The sequence below is a fragment of the Anser anser genome (assembly GCF_964211835.1).
Source record: "Anser anser genome assembly, chromosome: 14".
Classification (NCBI taxonomy): Eukaryota; Metazoa; Chordata; class Aves; order Anseriformes; family Anatidae; genus Anser; species Anser anser.
In genome coordinates, this window is record NC_139735.1 from 17,911,367 (window position 1) to 17,932,797 (window position 21,431).

Genomic DNA, 21,431 nt, shown 5'->3' on the forward strand with positions numbered 1-21,431 from the left:
AATAACCATTTTAATAATAATGTAACATCTCCAGGTTCAATCAATCCTTATTAAGGCAAAACTCCACATGAAAATGAAAAAAATATATTAACAACTTTCCATACAAATCTGTTTAACTACAGAATAACTTCCATTGATCTAGACACGGGTTCATTCTTTTCCCTCATCTGCCTTGGAACACCCTACCCTTCTCTCATATTTCAGTCTTCAACCCTTCACCCTGGCTTACCCTGAACATATCTCCCCCTTTCTGTGTGTACCATGCTTTTGCAAGTCTCCCTCATGTTGACTGAGGGAACCTATGCTTTCTTTAGCACAGAGTTCTACAATGCCATGATTCTGCATTAACCAATGGTTTGTTACTAGAGTCTGACCAAACACTCTGTGCTACGAGGTATTTTAAGTGCACTTGTAAAGGGTTTTTGTTTGCTTTGAAGCACTGGGAAAAAGCAGCAGACAGCAAGAGCAATTAAAAATTCTCCTGGAATACAAAAGATAGATGCATTGTAGGCAGGAATGTTTTAAGCTCTCAAATACTGCCCCATCAGCATGCCTGGATGCTGAGATGACTAGAACACTTACAGAAGAGCAGAGGCTACTTAAGCATCTGAGTGCAGGCAGTTTGAGGGTTCTCTGCTGAGACTGCTAACAACAATGCTATGCGGTGCAGATCCAGTGTTGGGTTTAAAATAAACGTACTTCTCTTGTGCAGCTTGAGAGCAGTAGGAGAGGCAATTTTGCTTAATCTTAATAACACTAACACCCAGCTTTGAAGAACTTGACTTCCACTTGCCTCCCTCAAGGCTTTTGTGCTTCGTCTGAACACTATTTTGTGTGTGCATGGTCTTCACACTTTACCTTGAAGTCACCTAGCTTCACAAAGTACGGAAGAGGAAAAAAAAAAAAACAGTAAATCTTCTCACACAAGAGACAGATGCTCTTAGCCCAAGGAAAGGGATTCATTTTTATGGACTATAATAAAAAGAAAGGGTGAGGGAGGAGATGTGTCCATCTGTTGCTATCAAACCATACAACACGCACAGGAGCCCAACATCACATTCAATTACTATTTTCACTAGAGCACTAATTAATCAATTCAAGACACCTTTTCTGTCTCCCACACCTCCCTGCATCAGTGTCATTTACACTGTATAATGCTGCTAATGAAAACAACCTAGAGGCTTAACATCCATAGCATTAGCATCGCTTCCACGCCCTCTGCCTCTTTCCACCTAACATATAAATCAGGCTATTAGAACACCACACCTTCTGCATGGCTTTGGCAGAGGCTTGTCATCTCAAGCCACACAAACATTCATTACCAGCTGTAAAAGTGCCCTAAAGAAACTTCGTTAGTGATGCCCGCAGCACCTCCACACCTGCAAGCCCTCCTCATGGCATCTGCACTGAGGCAGAGGTAAGCTGACAGCTGGTCTTCTGCCTGCAGCTTTCTAACAACAAAGACATCCAAGAACAAGAGTCCAGCAGAGGCACATCTTGAGCTCTGCTAATAGCAAGAGCTTAAAAGCAGGTTAACAGTCCCCCTTGCCCCTCTCTGGCTTAGTATATCTGAGTTAAAGAGGAAAACAATTTCAATTTTTACTTTGGGGAATGACTTTGTTTTCCTTTCTATCTGGAAAGTGCTGTATTTTCCCTCAAAACAGAATGTTTATTTGTGCTGAATCTTGGAATAATAATAAAAATTATAAACAGGAGTAGCTTGAGGAGTCCTTAGTTGTCAAGTAGTACTTGCACCATACACTAGAAAGCCCAGATATTGTAAAAGCCTTGTTTAAGCTAGACTTTCACTCTACCTTTAAAGGTGTTTTTTTTTTTTTTTTAAAAAAAAGTCAACTAAATTTACCATCATTTCAAACAGAAGATTATTTTTTTAAAGCAGTACTTAACATTTTCAACTGTCAGCTAAAGCTCCTCAGTGCCCCTCTGCAGACAGCCTAATAGCCTTGAAGCTTGTACAAACCCCATTCTGAAGGGGACTGATCCACAGAAACAGAACAGATTTACAGAATCGTCTAGGTTGGAAGAGACCTCCAAGATCACCGAGTCCAACCTCTGACCTAACACTAACAAGCCCTACACTAAACCATATCACTAAGCTCTACATCTAAACGTCTTTTAAAGACCTCCAGGGATGGTGACTCAACCACTTCTCTGGGCAGTCCATTCCAATGCCTAACAACCCTTTCAGTAAAGAAGTTCTTCCTAATATCCAACCTAAACCTCCCCTGGTGCAACTTTAGCCCATCCCCCCTCGTCCTGTCACCAGGCACGTGGGAGAATAGACCAACCCCCACCTCTCTACAGCCTCCTTTAAGAAATCTGTAGAGAGCGAAAAGGTTGCCCCTGAGCCTCCTTAGTTTTCTCATAATGAGATCAGTAAGTTTTTACTTAACATCTGTTGTTTGACAGCAACCTTTTAAAACACAAAAACCAAAAGACATGCTTCTTCTTGAAGATCTAAGAAATCATGCAAGGGGGTTATGGTTTGGGGTCTCCCTCTCCTGTGCTATAAGTACTCCGGATACCGAAGTGGCCATCTACCTGAACAGATAAAAGTGAACTGGAAATTTGAGCAGTCAGGTGTTCTTTGATGCTACCGGGTTATTTTTAAAAATCTCTACAGTCAATCTAATTTCTTTGAACAGCTCCAAAGAACAAATCAAAGTGTACACATTTAGTTAAACAGCATCACTAATACTATCTTGGTAACATTTGCACAGCACTAAAGAAATAATAACCCCAGGAAAAAAAAATAACAACAAGATCTGGAAGACAAAAAAATTAAGTGAGAATGACTTATTTCAACTGAAAGCATTTTTACTTTGAAGACAGAATCAGACATTTTCCAGAACAACTGTCACAATACTACAAAGAAGACAAACATTTTCAAACCCCACCCCCCCACCTTGAAACAGTTTCTAGGACTCAGGGAAAAAAACTGCTGTTCAGTTTTGATATTTAATAAGGCTTTTCAATACACGTTCTTCACTTTAAAAAAAAGAAAAAGAAAAATGGAAGAGAGAACAAGTTCACTCGCAACTTTGATCTCAAGTCATTTATATTTGTTGTTATCATAAAATCTGGGAGGGTGTTTTCACTGAAGGTTGTGTGCGCTACAGTATCTACTGCTTAGGGTTAAAGCTATAGAAAGCTCAAGTCATTTCCTTGAAACAAGTCACCAAAAAGTTCTGATAAAAAAAAAAAAGAACTGCTGTACTTTCAGAGTAACTCCACATGCATCAAATAAGATCTATTTAAAAAAAAAAAAAAGTAAATTCTTTTACATTTTTTAACTGAAAATGACAGCAAAAGGTTGTCTGGGATACTATTTGAATCACAACTGTTTAAAACATTTAAAGCCTGGTTCTGCAAACACTTAGTGGGACATAAAGCTTATTGCAGATGAGCCAGGGCTTCAGCTAGCTCATAATTGAGTGCATGAAAGTAACCGAGAAGAGATGAAAGTCTTCTTAGAGAGCTTTCATTCTCCTTGTTCAGACATCGTAACTTCCATGCAAGTTCCTTATGAGCCTTTACAAACAGCAAACTCCCATACCTTGCTATACCTGGGGTGACAGACCAGGTGTATTCCATTATGGCTTCCTTCTCCAACAGTTTGGGTAACTTGTGGAGTTAGTCCTCTCATTTCTGTTTTGCCTCAGATTAAGGTTTACATTGCGAGCGCACAGAAGTAACATACACCCAGAGACCTCACGGAACAGCTTATGGGTAAATATGACACTATCAAGTCAGTCACAAAATCACCCAGCATAAAAAAATTATCTTAAGGACCTTAGTAATTACATTTACTTGCTGGTCTGAGATACCAGCTGCTTGATCTGCATCGGTCTGACCCTCCTTTCAAATTCCATATGCTAGCTTCCTACGACAGCAAACACCAGGAGCTGTGATAATGCAACCTGTCCAGGAAGATTAAACACAGAGGTAAAGGCTGAGGTAATAAACGATCTGTGAGCTGAGAGCCTGAACCTTGAGAGCTTGAGAACTATGGATCAGTGAGTTTTAGATGCAAAAAAAATGACGGAGGAAAAGAAAGAAGTGAACCAAGAGGCAAGTCTGCAACAATCAAGCTGACAGAGTGGAAATACCTTGGCAATTAATGTCAGCAAACAACGACTGACAAAGGTTTAGGGAACAAGGGAAAACAACATGTAAGCAAAGCATCTTTTGCCCACAAACGTCATTTCAACTGTCCTGAACTGGCTTGGCTTTCCCAACTCTAATCTGCTTCATAAAAACCAACAGAAATTGAAATATAGAATATGCATGATAAACTGATATTTTAAGGCTTTATTTTCTTTTTTAAGAAGCAGCTTAGCCGAAGGGATTGATGTGGATACCTAATTATGGCTCATACCACTTTGCCAATTGAGTTGGTTAACTATGTCTGAATACCTGTGCAGGTGCCACATACCCAAAGAAGAATTAAAACTGCTTCATTTTTACTCATCACATGCCATCAGTCCCTATCTTTATTCACTGTACTCTGTTGCTATCACTGCAATTCTTTTGAGACACTTCTTAGTCTGCTGATACATGCGAGAAGGAAAACATTATTATTAGTAAAGAATGCAATCTATCAGCTTCCACAGAACTACAGAAATATTTCTGGACATAATTATATATTTCGAGAAGTTGGAGAACAGAAAACCTCACTGGATCAAATGGCTGACAATGTGCTATGCTGCTGAAAATTGTCAGCTCCTGAGTCACCAACTTTAAAAGCAGAGCCTGCCAGGAGAGACGAGGCCATCACCCAACCACAGCTGCTTGCAGGCTCTTGTTCCTGTGTTCAAGGGACAACCAGCAAGAAGAGAACTGTAGATGGCTTTTCAATTCCTGCTGACTTCTAGACGATTTGGTTATCAGTGGTACCCGAAGTTAACTCTTGTGCAGGACCAGACCTTTCACTGCTGAGCCTGGACAGTGCCTAGCACACAGCCAGCTCGATCCATGCCATAGAATGTTTCACTTAGCACTCCTTGCAATCATTTATATTATGGCCAGAGAAACCCAACCAGTTACTAGTACTCAGTCTAGTACCCGAAAGCATTATATGTCTGGAAGACTAGGAAGGAATCACAGAACTGTAGGGGTTGGAAGGGACCTCAAGAGATCATTGGGTCCAACCACCCTGCCAAAGCAGGTTACCCCCCTGCCAAAGCAGATAAGGAAGGCAGACTGCAAAATGTTTCTCCCATGATCAAGGGTATTCTTAGGAATCAAACCACTTAAGGTTTCCTTGAACAGAACTGGTTTTGATTAAATCTCACTGCTCTCTCTACTCTAGCAATGGCATCATTATGGTTCTGATAAGGTGATGTTAGACTGTATCACGCTTTACAATCCCATGTGAACTTTCAGTGATGATGGAAGAATTTTTTCCCCTTTACTTTTCCCCAAACAGCCCATCTCTTACAACTTGTTTGATCTGTCTTTCCTGTTCCTTTCTTCCCCTTAGTTCTAAATCTCCCTTCACTCTCCACTCCCAAAAAGCCCCCTCACACCTACCATCTCCCCTTCTGTGCCTCCAGGTGCAGCACTGAGCAAGCTGCCACATTCCAAGCTCCAGCAAGGACTGATGAGCAGCCATCCCTGCAAACCTCCCTCCCAAGCCTCTTCTGAAAACAAAAAGAGTGAGCCTACATGATTTTGTTCAAAAATTCCTGACTACCTAATGGTACAGCTCTGTTTTCTCTTCTTCCCTACCAGTTACTCTGTAGTGGCAGCACTTGTGCCAAGATGAGGGACCCAGTGCCACACAGAAATCTACTATGGTAGGTGAATAATGAGCAGAATCACTTGGTATTGTCCCAAAGTATTCATGTTGTCAAAAAAAAAAACAAAACAAAACAAAAACAAAAACAAAAACAAAAAAAAAAAAAAACAACAAAAGAAACACTAAATCCTTGATTTGAGGATTCTGGTATTACCGCACCAGAAGCGGGAAATAAACCCAAACAACTGCAGAGCCTACCTACCCAAGACAAAATTTGACATCAAAATACTTGACTGAAATTCATATTCCTCCACTTAGTCACACCACACAGATTACTTCAAGTGCTTTTAAGGGCTGTGTCCTCTCTGACAAATTCTACTAGTTTTACTCAAAATTGAAACCTCCCAGTTAATAGAAAGAACAAAATGTGAAATAAGTTCCTACTCCAACTAAGCATGCAATAAATTCTATGATTATATGCATCTAAATGAGGACTTAGTTAGACAGCTTAAGTGGTTAACTTCTCCCTCTCTTGTTTTCCAATTATAATTAATCTTGATTTTTTCTCCCCTCCCTTACTATAGACTCCAGCAACCTTGGATAATGGAGCAAGCTCAAAATTGTGAGGCATGTTTAAAACAAACAAACAAATGACCTCAAGAGTAAAACCATGGAATATGTGCTGCAAAAATATCTAGTAAGAGATCTACTTCTTGTCAAACATGTAATGTCTATAACCCATACTAATTATGAATGAATAATCTAAAACTTGCAGAGTAGGTTCTCTCTAAACATCTCTAATGACTTACTACTCATAACGCAGTTTAACAACATTCAGAATAGCTCTGTGACCATAAAGAAGAGATCAGGAGGGACTGTGCTCCTCCAAATGAAGCACATTTTAAGCGTATAGGTAGAACAGCATTTTTAAGAAGCCTGGAACATCACTGCTTGCTCCGTGGCTAATTAAGCCATCCACTTGTATTGCTGTCAATCTAGGAACTTCCCACTAGAATCAAAGGAAAAGAGAGTAAGAGATTGCCCATGGTTTAAAGCCACTTCATTAATGCATATCTTTGGTCATAAATTACTGTTTACTTGTCAACTGGGTTCAGAACACTCACAAGGTGTTCTTTGAAGTTAACCTCTTGGATTCAAAGATTTTTAAACAGCTGTTGAAGGACCGTTTGATCTGAAAATCTGAGTCTTTTGAAGTTGAGAGTTAATGGAAGATTACTTTTATTCACAGTGATCAAGCAGTTAATGAGATAAAGTGATGGGAAGACAGGCTTAATAGAGTATGTGGATACATCTCTTGTTATTTTTCCTGCTGCTTTTTGTAAGGATTAACAGGAAACCCAGATGCAGTCAGGGCCATATGAGATGAAATTGTAATGAAGAAGAGAGTGTTCTTTAGTCAGATATAGCTCTGTCCCAGAACCTAAGCCATTTGGGGACTATATTCCACACCCCTTCACCAATGCTTACCAAACAGGCAATTAAGCTATCAGGGATCGGGGCTGTGCTCTTTTCACATGCTAAGATAGGCAGTCCCTGACACATGGCTCATACACCAAGGGAAGTGCGTGGCTAAACAACACGATGACCTGATAATACTAAGCTATACATACACCCTCAGTGTCTTTAAAAACTCATCAGGCCTATTTTATAATAATCCAAACATCTCCTTTTGGACAAAGCACAGATACTATTGAAATAAAGTCCTTTGTAAAAGTAGAGCTAATATTAAGGAATTAATGCTCTGAGATACAGAAATATCCTGCTCTTGTCCAACAAGATCATCTGATGACTGAGCCCCTGTTACCATATAGCAGTAGCATTAAGTTCAGATCCACTCCTAGCTGCTTCCATTCACATGGGGTATTCCACTAGCAAAATCAGATACAGGAATACAAGTCACACAGTTCAAGGGCAAAATTTAAACTATGAACATTATGTCTACAAATTAAAATTTAGGTCCTGGGTTATATTAAAATATGACTTCACTGAAATCATAGGTTAATTTACTATGAAATCAAATATATCCACTTGCCAATTGTATCTGACCTGTCCTTAATAAGCATTTGCCTACATCATTTCTGTTACGTCAGAAGAAATGGTCTAAATACACAGAAAAGTGTCTTAAATCATTTTAATAGGATAATATAGTATAAAGGATAGATAAAAGTAATGTACATTTGTAGTGTAAAAACTGTTCTCCCCTTCAATTCTTGCCACTTTTACAGAAGGATGCTCATACTACTTTGAGCATAAAGAATCAGACTATGGCTACAATTCGTAATTATTTGTGTCCTTGCCTAGATCGGACAGCATGCCCCTTGAAATAAACACCTGAAGATGAAACAGTAAAAACAGCTGGTGAGCAAATAAAATGCTAAAATATAAAGGAAACTGGCCCATAAAAGAACTTGCAATCTGGCTTGAGAGCTTTGTGCTCTCTACTTCAGCCTTAGTAAGTAACAATAAAATGGCAGAGGATTGTGGTCTGGCATCCTGTAAAGCTGCCATATAGCAGCGGCAGAAATGGAAAAAAAAACAACCACAGGAGAGAGAAAAAGAAGTAGGACACTTCCATTTATTTCCCTTAGCACATTCTGCTCTAGGATAGAAGTGCCAAGGACACTTGTAATGGAACTGTTACGTGACCTCAGCAAACCTGATAGAACTTAAATACTCACAAAAAAAGCAAGGAATAAAAGCAAGTCTAACAATTTAGAAATCGTGTGACTAACCACAGATACAATCACTGCCAAGTCCAAGTAGCATTTTTGCTCATCTTTCATTACTTCCCATAAATACTCTAATAATTACTGAATACATTTCTGCGTTGTACCCATAGGGGACAAAGGCTGGACTGGTCTGCTTACCTCAGTCTGTCATCCCCTAAGGAAAAACGTTTACAAGTGGCTTAAATTATCTGTGTCTTTACCGTAATTGAAGAATCTTAAAACACACATACCTATCACTACCACACACCAGAATGTTTTATCACTAGTTTTCAAATTAGTAAGTCCAGTGATACAAATGAAATAAATGGAGCAGTGTTCCACATATGGAAACAGTTGGTCATTTCACTCTGTAAAATCCTAGACTGCCGTTTTGCAGACAAAACAGCAATGAAGCACCAAAACCCTGGTTAAAAAAAGCAAATTTGAACCACTTGGAGAATTCAGCAACGTCAACCCAAGACCCAAGTACTTCAGCACTAACTTAGGACAGCCATAGTACTGGAAACTATTCAGGACAGAGTTTTACATAGTGTAAAAAATGTAATTAACAATTTCACCCTAAAATTTAAGGGTAAAACATACCACTGCACAGAGCACTGGTTTGAGCCCTATATACTGCTTAAGTCTCAGCCAAGTGTACAAGTTAGTGTTTTGTGTGATACACAGACCTTGTGCACAAAGTTAACAGTTAGTGAACCCCAGTTTATTGCCAAAAATATTTTTTCCTTTTATTTCCTACCTTGACTTCTCATTTCATCTTGATCAGATGATAGGTGATTATGTAAATGACTTTTCCAAATAAACAAAGTTGGCTGGGGACGAATACTTGCTTCCCATACAGACTAATTTTGAGAGATTCAACTGAAATTAAGAGTAGTTATAGAAGCCACTTTTACAGAAACCATTTTTCCTCATACAGACAAGTCTCAGTTTCATTCACATGCAGAGTATGTACAACTTCCTTGGAAACAAACAACAAAAGGGATCCGCAAAACAATGAAATGAGAGCTTCCAGCGAGTGTTCCAATGCCAGGAGAGAGCAGGACACTCAGCTCACATGGAGTAACTGAAGAGAAGGATGCCCCAGCATAAGCCTAGATGACGTTTAAATACAGCACGACGCTCTCCTATGTCCCCCAAGTCACGAATGGGAATCTACCCATTTATTCCAGTGCAAACCTCAAGTCATTACATCCTGAGTATACCAGCCACAACAGCTAGTTTCAATGCTAAATGGCAGATAGATAAAAACAAACTGAAGGAACGATTTCAGTTCACTGTAGACACATCAGCTCCGACACTACATCCCACAGTAAGTGTTTTCCTTCAAGTTCCTCCCAGATTCATCACAAGATTCATTTTTAAGATTCCTATTTTAAACAACTCTTAAGCTTTTTCCTAACATGTACATCACATGACATCTTAGAGACCCTAAACCTCAAAGGAAAAAAAAAAGAAAAAACAACTCAAACACAGAGAGGGTAGGTACTGGTGCCAACACAGAAATTTTGGGTTTTTTGACCGTGGGGCGCTTTACTCGGCACCCGGCCTGATGGCCGCAGACGGGTCCCTGTCTCTAAGGGGAAAACGGATCCTAGCCCAGGAGCTGGCAGGGCTCATTGAGAGGGCTTTCAACTAGGAAAGAAGGGGGATGGGGCTGAAAGAAGGCTTGTTGGAGCTGTGCCGGGGGGAACCATGGCAAAGCCGGGGAAGAAGGCAATGGCCCAACTGAAGTGCATCTACATTAATGCACGCAGCATGGGTAACAAACAGGAGGAGCTGGATGCCATCGTGCAGCGGGAAGGCTATGACTTGGTTGCCATCACGGAAACGTGGTGGGACCACTCTCATGACTGGAGTGCTGCAATGTCTGGCTATCGGCTCTTCAGAAGGGACAGGCAGCACAGAAGGGGTGGTGGTGTGGCTCTCTATATTAGAGAGTGTTTTGATGTTGAGGAACTTGAGGCTGGGAGTGATAAGGTTGAGTCCCTATGGGTTAGGATCAGAGGGAAGGCCAACAAGGCAAGCATCCTGGTGGGGGTCTGTTATAGACCGCCGAACCAGGATGAGGAGACTGATGAGGAGTTCTGCAGGCAGCTGGCAGAAGCCGCGAAATCGTCAGCGCTTGTTCTCGTGGGGGACTTCAACTTCCCAGACGTATCCTGGAAGCACAACACAGCCCAGAGAAAGCAGTCTAGGAGGTTTCTGGAGAGCGTGGAAGATAGCTTCCTGACGCAGCTGGTTAGAGAGCCTACCAGGGGAGGTGCCCCGCTAGAACTTCTGTTCATAAACAGTGACGGACTGGTGGGAGATGTGGTGGTCGAGAACTGTCTTGGGCAGAGTGACCACGAAATGGTAGAGTTCTCTATTCTTGGTGAAGCCAGGAAGGGGACCAGTAAAACCGCTGTCTTGGACTTCCGGGGGGCTGACTTTGAGCTGTTCAGGACACTGGTTGGCAGAGTCCCTTGGGAGGCGGTTCTGAAGGGCAGAGGAGTCCAGGAAGGCTGGGCACTCCTCAAGAAGGAAATCTTAATGGCTCGGGAGTGGTCTGTTCTCACGTGCCCAAAGACGAGCTGACACGGAACTAGACCGACCTGGCTGAGCAGAGAGTTGTGGCTAGAGCTTAGGAGAAAAAGGAGGGTTTATAATCTTTGGAAAAAAGGGCGGGCTACTCAGGAGGACTATAAGGATGTTGCGAGGCTGTGCAGGGACAAAATTAGAAAGGCCAAAGCTCATCTGGAGCTCAATCTGGCTACTGCCGTTAAAGATAACAAAAAAACGTTTTTTCAAATACATCAACACAAAAAGGAGGACTAAGGAGAATCTCCATCCTTTACTGGACGCGGGGGGAAACTTAGTTACAAAAGATGAGGAAAAGGCTGAGGTGCTCAGTGCTTTCTTTGCCTCAGTCTTTAGCGGCAAGACCGGTTGTTCTCTGGATACCTGGTACCCTGAGCTGGTGGAAGGGGATGGGGAGCAGGATGTGGCCCTCGCTATCCATGAGGAAATGGTTGGCGGCCTGCTACAACACTTGGATGTGCGCAAGTCGATGGGGCCGGATGGGATCCACCCAAGGGTACTGAAAGAACTGGCGGAGGAGCTGGCCAAGCCGCTTTCCATTATTTATCGGCAGTCCTGGCTATCAGGGGAGGTCCCAGTCGACTGGCGGCTAGCAAATGTGACGCCCATCTACAAGAAGGGCCGGAGGGTAGACCCGGGGAACTATAGGCCTGTTAGCTTGACCTCGGTGCCAGGGAAGCTCATGGAGCAGATTATCTTGAATGTCATCACGCGGCACTTGCAGGGCACCCAGGCGATCAGGCCCAGTCAGCATGGGTTTATGAAAGGTAGGACCTGCTTGACGAACCTGATCTCCTTCTATGACCAAGTGACGCGCTTGGTGGATGAGGGGAAGGCTGTGGATGTGGTCTACCTTGACTTCAGTAAGGCTTTTGACACCGTTTCCCACAGAATTCTCCTCAAGAAACTGGCTGCTCGTGGCTTGGACTGGCGTACGCTTTGTTGGGTTAAAAACTGGCTGGATGGCCGGGCCCAAAGAGTTGTGGTGAATGGAGCCAAATCCAGTTGGAGGCCGGTTACTAGTGGAGTCCCCCAGGGCTCAGTGCTGGGGCCGGTCCTCTTTAATATCTTTATCAATGACCTGGATGAGGGGATCGAGTGCACCCTCAGTAAGTTTGCAGATGACACCAAGTTAGGTGCTGTGTCGATCTGCTCAAGGGTAGGAAGGCTCTGCAGGAGGATCTGGATAGGCTGGAGCGATGGGCTGAGGTCAACTGTATGAAGTTCAACAAGGCCAAGTGCCAGGTCCTGCATCTGGGGCGTAACAACCCCAAGCAGTGCTACAGGCTGGGAGAAGAGTGGTTGGAAAGCTGCCTGGCAGAGAAGGACCTGGGAGTACTGGTTGATAGGCAGCTGAATATGAGCCAGCAGTGTGCTCAGGTGGCCAAGAAGGCCAACAGCATCCTGGCTTGTATAAGAAACAGCGTGGCCAGCAGGTCTAAGGAGGTGATTGTCCCCCTGTACTCGGCTCTGGTGAGGCCGCACCTCGAGTACTGTGTTCAGTTTTGGGCCCCTCGCTACAAGAAGGACATGGAGGTGCTCGAGCGAGTCCAGAGAAGGGCAATGAACCTGGTGAGGGGTCTGGAGAACAAGTCTTACGAGGAGCGGCTGAGGGAGCTGGGGTTGTTTAGCCTGGAGAAGAGGAGGCTCAGGGGCGACCTCATCGCTCTCTACAGATTTCTTAAAGGAGGCTGTAGAGAGGTGGGGGCTGGTCTATTCTCCCACGTGCCTGGTGACAGGACGAGGGGGAATGGGCTAAAGTTGCGCCAGGGGAGGTTTAGGTTGGATGTTAGGAAGAACTTCTTTACTGAAAGGGTTGTTAGGCATTGGAATGGACTGCCCAGAGAGGTGGTTGAGTCGCCATCCCTGGAGGTCTTCAAAAGACGTTTAGATGTAGCCCTTAGTGATATGGTTTAGTGTAGGACTTGTTAGTGTTAGGGCTGAGGTTGGACTAGATGATCTTGGAGGTCTCTTCCAACCTAGACGATTCTGTGATTCTGTGATTCTGTAATACTTAATTACTGATTACCACAAGGAGACTGGAAGCCAGTAAAGCTCATATGTTTAATTCCCAGTGCATCACTGAAGGAATACAATGATTTTGCTGTCTTGGTTCAGATTTTTAAGGTGAATTTTCCTATCCTTTCCAAATGACTTGATTAAGCCCCCAACTACATCCTCATTTCAAACCAGCTTCCTTCAAGCTGGTACAAGCTGCCCAAATCAATTTACGTGCCTGCAAGTTCTAGTATCACGCTGAACTCTGGCAACTGAGCTACACTCATGCAAGTTGTCAGTGGGAAAGGAAACTGTTGGAAGAAACACTCATGAATATGCATGCAAACTGAAGCTGAATTTTGATTTGGCTACATTCATAAACCATTTACGTTCATTTCTGTGGATTATCAGATGCTGGAGATTTATTCATGAAAACGAACTAAGCACTCAGTCACCAGAAGGGAATTCTGAGCAGCATTTTCAATGGCAAGGTTTGCCAGTGCTAGTGAGCTACACAAGTCATCTAATCAGACAAGGGAAATAAGCAAAAGAAATAGTAATATATGTAAATCTAGCACAAATTACAAATATTTGCAGTGAGGCGTTCACAGATGAGCTGCTAATCAGCACCAATTCACTGAGGAGTGGAAGTTCAGTGGACCAGGTTCTGCCCTGTATCTATCCACAGGCACTGTGAAGTGGTAATAACCATTTCTGTAACAAAGCACTTGGAAAGCTCTAAGAGGCGTGAGATACAAGGGCTATTGGTATTGAACTAGGGAACTGCACAACTATTTGCTGTCCTTTCACAAACAAAGGGGAAAAAAAGCAAGCAGCTAATTATTTGTTAGGACAATTCACACAACCCTAGATGACAAGGACTAAATTAACTGCTATTATTTCATATTTACTGAAAATCTCCTGTACAGTCATAAAGCACAGCACAATCACCCTGAACTAAAAGCATATCTCCTCTGTTCTCTCATATAAAGACCCTCTGCCCACTGGACAGTTCTCTAAAGCTATAGTTCATCAAATTTCAGGAGGGCAAACAGCAGCTCAGCTTAATCGGAAGCCATCAGGAAAGCTGCATCACACCCCTTTCTTCTTCAGATTACATAAAAATCCAAGAACTGTGTTACAGGAGATTTAAGTTAGAGCAGCACAGACCCTTAACAGTAAGGCACACTCACATTTCGGACTTTAAAATCCTTAAATTTGCCCTTTGCTTAAAAAAGTCAATGATTTCACCAAGAAAGTTTGATTAGTTTCTTTTACTTTCTGTAATGAAGTGCCATCCTTTTTACACTTGAAAGGATCTTTGTAATAATGCAACATTGATCTTTTGAATACAGATGAGCTAACCTAGATAATAGGATTTGGTACCCAAAAACGAGGGATCCTGAGCTTGCAACTCTAAGGCTCCAGTGCCATCAAGAGGATTTTGAAGATACAGCACCTACTCACGAGCTAATGTTTATACTTTGTATAATGCAATACATTTTTTATTTCTATTAGATTTGTAGGAGATCTTTCGATGAAAAGCAAAATTCATGATGCATCTGAGAACTTAATACACACTTGCAAGCAAGCAAGGATGCAGAATCGTTCATAACAAGGAAATACAAATAAAGAAGCAACCATTACCAGCTTCCATATATAAGAATTTCAGCGCTTTTCTTTCTCGTAGTCCATACCACACCTGGTGTCCAATTCATTAACTGTAATAACATAATCTGGAAGAAGATGTTTAAGAAAATGTTAAAAACAGTTTCAACAACAGAGAGGGAAATAACTTGAAAAAATGTGCTTCTAATTTAAAATGGAGTTTGATGACAGAAACTATGCTAACAACAACAGCCAGTGGAAAGCAGACATTACCTGCTTTCCTTAAAAACAAACCACCCCTTAATGTTTCCTTAAACTCAAATCCATTATGTCCAGTAAACAGAGCAAGGCACTAAGTACCAAAATACTTGAATTTTCTCCCCAACATTACTACAAGCTTGTTGCACTAACCTCCTATAACTAGAGTAACAAATACACACATCTACTCCTCTAACGTCTTCTTCTATTTATTTGCTTTCATAGCCACCATGTTAACAGCAGCAATTTCTTGTTATGTGCTTAGAGCAGGCTGGTATTGCTAGGTCTGTTTCATAATCCATAACCAACTCATTTAATTTGGACCTGTTCAAATACAGATCAGGTCTATTCTAAGAAGCAAGCCAGGCTGAAAACAACATTAAAGCAACTCAAGATGGGTTCCCTGTCATCCATGACCTGTAACACATAATAAGTTCTGGCACAAAAACAGCCATATTAAAAAAAAAAAAAAAAAAAAAGTACCAGTGCCAGACAGAACTTTTTTTTTTTATTTTTTTAATATAACTGAAGTAAAACTCTTCCCCTCCTCCACCAAGAAAATAACAACATTTCAGCCAAGCTCTTGCCATGCTGCCAAATCATTGTTGGAATGGAACAGCGAGAGCTGAGCTCAAACTGTGCCTCAACACCATTTTCAAACACAACTCTATTAGAAGTGTAGGCAGAGTCTTTGAGGAAGATAACATGAGGAGTTATTTCAAGTGACCTTTTTGAAATCTTTTTATGATATAGCCCATTAACAGGCTTATTGGGAAAGAACATTTTGCACTGGAAAGATTTGTATTGGACTGGTTAACTTTAATTGGACTTCTCCTATGCAGACCAATCAGATTTTGCTGGTGACAGCACACATGCACCGTTATTTCAGCTTCAGCTCTCCAGGCTTTCAGACTACTGCAACACAATCATTCTATATTCAGAACATCAAGCACTTCTGTTAGACCATGATAGCAGCAGGGTATCTCCTGATTTTTTTCATCTCAATGTGCCTTCAGGCAGCAGCTATAGATTGGTAGTTTAAGAATAAAGACAGATTGAGCCATGGTTTTAACTTGTAAACAGGGTCTTTGAAAGAGCAAAGGTGTGAGTTAGTCTCCAGTAAAGCAAACTTACTTTGCTGTTTGCTTTAGGCACTTTTGTGATAAATCTACAGAGTGGGAATGGATTTCCTGTCTGTCTCTGCAAACTTGTCTTTTACTGAACCAAGCAAAACTGCCAGGATTTTATTTCCAATGCAAGCATATGTGTCAGGGTGAAAGACAAGGGGTCAAAAGTGCATTTCAGGATTAGGTGCATTTCTTTGCAATGCTTATACAATCTTCTGTAGTAAGTAAAAATGAAAGACCAGGATTTCCAGGGTAGAATGAGAAGGCTCCTGTGTTTTGCTCTTCACTGCTATACTGACACAGTTCTGTTACTGAAAAGCAGATGAACTTCCCATTTAATTTCAATTATTTCATATTATTCAAATGGCACTATACATTTTTAAATAAACTAACACCATATAGTGTCTTTCACCCCAAGATCTTACACTTGCTAACACCATTTTCTTATCTATTGACCAAAAAAAAAACAAAACATGCTTGAAGTCACCCAAATATTCAGATTTGGGGCCACTAAGATAGTTCCTTAGCTACCCTGCACAAAAGGAACCACTGGCCATTTCTACCCATGCACACACCCCAAAGCAATCATATTGCCTCCAGCCATTCTAACCTCCATGTAGAAAAATGCACCTGTAATCTTAAGTGACAGGCAGCATCAAGCAATTGATGTGTACACATTACCTCAATGACATTTCCAACTAAATATCATCTATTCTTCAAGTGTTACATCAGAGGGGAAATGAACGTCCTATTCATACCATTACCGTGTGTCCATCAAATTGACAAATGAAGATAAATCAGCTACTTTGCTGCTCCCATCAATATAAATGCATAAAGACATAATAAACACTATAAATTTTTAACTACCTAGCTGCTTCTACCTGCAAACATCAAATTCCCTCACGCTTCAATAAAGGAAAAATATACTCAATGAAGTCTAACAAATGTGCCATCTGTTCGGGGAAAACTGATAAAACAGAGCAACAGTTCAGTGGGACAATGCTGACCTCTTGTGGCAGCATTGCAGAGAAACAACTCCACGTGCAAACGTGGAACTTCTCCTAGATACCGCCTTAAACGTGTGTAAACTGTTGGTGCTGCAATACAAGAACTCTTTAGTCCCAGGGAGGGCCCCTCAGCTTCAGGTACACACTTAAGACTCCAAACGAGCACCACAGCTCCCAAGGACATCCTGAACGAGTTAGCAATGCTCAGAGTAAGACCAGAGGAGAGGCTGTTGCAAACAGTCTCTGCTGCTTGGCTTCAGTTTAAGGCCATTACTTCACGTGTGTTTGGCGATGCAGATAGATTGAGATTAAACATAAATAAAATAAAATAAAATAAAATAAAATAAAATAAAATAAAATAAAATAAAATAAAATAAAATAAAATAAAATAAAATAAAATAAAATAAAATAAAATATTCAGCACGTGAATAGATTAGATTAATTACCAAGGTGGTACAATTTCCAGAACAGGCTGGTCTCACGAACAGTCTGGGTGAACTCCTGGAATAGCCGTGGTTCTCTTGCACTGGGGCTGTTGCGGCAACATTCTTCCCAAGCCATCACCTGTATTGTAGTTGTCCTGAAAAACAGTAGTTTCACACAACTCCCACCCTATTGTAGTCCACAGGCTGTTCACACCTTTTTCACGTGTTAAACGGCACCACTTACTGAATTGCTAGACGCCATTAGTACCCATCCTGCATTATTTGTTCATTTGGTAAGGACAAAAGGCATGTTAAAAGAATGGTTGTTCCGTTTGTAGGTGTTGAGATGGTTGCTAGTTGTGTTTCCCTTACAGAACAAGGCCATGGAAAACTGTTTGGGTTTCTCCCCCTCCCCCCCCCCATTTTAAGCAGGTTTTCTCCGATCTGTAACTTTCTCTCAGGATAAAACCAAGTAAAAATGTCTTATGCTGATGAAGTGTCAGTAAGCTACAAAAGAAATTTAACTACCACCTCGAAATTACAGTTTTCTTGCACAGCATCTGTAGCACTAAGCAACTTTGTACTTGTAATTTGTACTTGCGGACCTCTATGAAGATGCAGAGAAGGACCTTGAAACTAACTGAAAGTCTTGAAGAACCTTATTATTTTTACACGTCTGATGAAAATAAATAGAACTAAAGGAAACAAGCAGAGTATGAGGACGCTCTTAGGCAAAATACCTGCAAAAGGTATTGCAGTAACCCACCACCCACAGAAATCGATAGCCCACATAACAACCAGGGTGAGAACCCATCTGCAGCCCTAGAACACAGTCTCAGAACAGTACATGCATTCCTAAGATACCTCGAAAAGCTATACTTTTTATACCATAAGCTGCACCAAGTACTTACAGCCACAGCTAGATCTCCACGGAATCTCTACGGGCTCCAGGGCCACTGCGGGTCCATCAGTGCAGCCTGCACCACAAATGTGCAGTTTGACATCTTAGTACTCTATTTCTCTTACCACTTGGATAAGAAATCAGAACTATAGAAAAATCTAAACAAACAAAAAAAAATCTGGATTGCTTTTAAGTAAACGGTTTAAACCCTCATGCTTTAAAAATTTAAGCCCATCTAAACCGCCACTGCAATTTCTGCAGAAGTTCTCTCAACACAGAATAACCCACTAGAAAGAGAGCACAGGGAGATAGCTACAGTATTCCCAACAGGAATCCTGAAAGAATCCTAACTCCACACAAGCAAATAAAAAAAATAAATATAAAAATAAATAAAAATAAAAAACGAGAACCAAATGCGGTGGCTGGCTGGGCGGCGCCATTTTGTCTTCTAGAAGCATCCCTGCCTGCTGGCATTTGGGGTGCCGGGCTCTGCCTCACGCCTGGGGTTCAGGTTTTCCATTTCGCCCCTGCTGGCATTGCTACTGTGCTATGTGGGATTTCTTTCTCAGAAGAGGGAAAAAAGAAATTTGTGGAGTTCTTTCTTTCTTTCTTTTTTTTTTTTTTTTAAACTAAAACTGCTACCATGAAGTTTAAGGGGTAAAGTTAACTTAGGTCTCAGACCAAAGATTGGTTTGTGCAAATAAGTAGCAACGTGTGGGGAAATAATTATAAAGCACAACTTGAATAGATATGTTTACAACATTCAAGTCTGGCCAGCAAGAAGCAGGTGATGTGTTTCTTACTTAAACATTTTCTCATAATGTTGGAAACCTAAACAAAACAGTTCACTTAGTGCTTGAGAACTAGAAAATGAGACTGTCAAGTCTGCAGGTTACTCAAACCAATTTAATTTCCCTGTATAAACTGGGTGATAGGAAGTAAACAAGGAGCCTTCAGTGCAGAATTTAAATGAGCTTTTTTAGTTATTTCAGATGTAAAGGTTCAGGTGTTCTAGTTATAAGACACTCCCTGTGAGGAATACTGGAGTGCCACCAGTACAGCCTAAATGGGCCATCATGCCCCAGATGGACACGGACTAAAACTGCAATTGAAGATATGAAAATCCCACATGGATCCAATCTGGGAAGTTTTCCAGCCCCACCAAAGTACTCAATATTCTGAAAATGTCCCTGTTCAGTTCTGAGTTGCATTCTGAATTTTTGCATGTAGAACAAAGGCAAGATTGTAAGAATGGCTTCTGAAGATGGAAATGAAACTCAAGGTGAAATCACAGAATCACCGAATGTTAGGGATTGGAAGAGACCTTGAAAGATCATCTAGTCCAATCCCCCTGCCGGAGCAGGAACACCTAAATCATGTCACACAAGAACCCATCCAGGCGGGTTTTGAAAGTCTCCAGAGAAGGAGACTCCACAACCCCCCTGGGCAGCCTGTTCTAGTGTTCTGTCATCCTCACCATAAAAAAGTTTTGTCTCATATTTAAGCGGAACCTCCTATGTTCCAGCTTGCACCCATTGCCCCTTGTCCTATCATTGGGTGTCACCGAGAAGAGCCTGGCTCCATCCTCCTGACGCTTGCCCTTTACATATTTATAAACATTAATAAGGTCACCCCTCAGTCTCCTCTTCACCACGCTAAAGAGACCCCAGAGAGCCCACAGAGCTGTCATGCTCCAATGGTTTCCATGCCTGCGTTAACACAACAACGTCTTAATGCTTCTTCCACCACATCCTAAAATGGTTGACATAATCTCCACCAGGGTCCTTGATGCCAGGTCGGGGCCCTTCATCTATTCCTAACTTCTTTGAAACCAGATATTCATAGGTGAATACAGGGTCAAGCCTCTGCTAATAGAAAGTGCTGCAGTGACTCAGGTCACTTAGGAGAGTACTAAAGTAGTAGCGGTCACTTATAAGCAATGAAGAGAAATACAAACCCTCAGGGGACCATTAGGCAGTCTCTGAAATTCAGGTAGAGAATTTTTGTAATAAAACTGTTACATGATATTTATGCATGTTGTCTCTACCTGCCGTAATCAAGTCCACTGTCTTTTTTCAAGCTATGTTTATGGACTTTGAAAATTAGTTATCTTCTGGGTTGTGTAAGATTTAAGAATTTTCCCCTTCCCTCCCCATAATCCAGACAAATGATATCCACTCTCTGTCCTGCTTATTCAGAGCCACCAAGTACATTTATCTTGCCTAATCTTCTTTTCCAGGATCCATGCTGACTACCCCTTAAGCAATTACATATATCTAAATGTTCTGTGTGCATAATTGCTCTCCATGTATTTACTGCCACTGAGATCAGATTTACAAGCCTGTGGTGTTCTCAATCTTCTTCCAGTCATTCTGCTCCTATTAGATGCTCACTGGTGCCTAATGCCCTGCTTTGTCCTTTAATAAATTATCAGTAAAATACATACTTTCTAAAGAGTAAGTCAAAATGGCCACCACTAGAACTCAGGAAAGAAAACCTTCTGGACTGCATGCCTTCTCTTGCACCAAGCTGTACTCACCCAACCTAGAGGCTTTTCCTCTCCTACCGCCTCTTTCAGCAGAGCCCTGCTTGGAAGCAGATTTCTTGGCAGTCCCCTTGCCAGGGGGCAGCAGCCAAAGCAGCTACCCACCGGTGGGCGTCATCCCTCGGCCACTGCTCGCAGCCCCACCACGTCTGGCCACAGGGGCAGATCCAGCAGTGGAAATAACCCCAGGCAGGCCACAGGCACCAAGCGGCCCCCGGTTCGAGGCAGCCCCAAGGGCAGGCTGGGACATCCCATTACCCGCCTAGCGAAGGTGCAGACCCTGACCAGTCCAGAGCCAGTACTTCCAGGGTTTTAGGAGTTACCCCCATTTTCCCTGAACTTTGTGTTTCCAACTTGTTCTTTTCCCTTCCTCTGCCTTAGTTTATCACTGACCTCCAGAAGTAAAGCTTCTTGATCAGTGGGATGTGCACTTACCAGGAATGCCCCTGTGGTCTTGGTTTGATGAACCAT

At 41.9% G+C, this 21,431-nt stretch overlaps 1 protein-coding gene across 23 annotated transcripts in view; it reads right to left on the bottom strand.

Moving 5' to 3' along the window:
- The window catches only part of LOC310881738 (uncharacterized protein), a 796,919-nt gene extending 775,987 nt beyond the window's left edge, over positions 1 to 20,932 (bottom strand). For 5 of the 23 annotated variants that reach the window (XR_014572548.1, XR_014572551.1, XR_014572553.1 and 2 more), the window contains exons 1-3: positions 18,426 to 20,927; positions 17,536 to 17,669; positions 14,737 to 14,825 (exon numbers count right to left, since the gene is read on the bottom strand). The gene's annotated coding sequence lies outside the window, so the exon portion shown is untranslated. Of the gene's footprint in view, positions 1 to 14,736; positions 14,826 to 17,535; positions 17,670 to 18,425 lie in introns of all 23 variants that reach the window. The other 18 variants (XR_014572533.1, XR_014572534.1, XR_014572535.1 and 15 more) reach the window with 9 other exon arrangements.
- Positions 20,933 to 21,431: the final 499 nt, after the last annotated feature.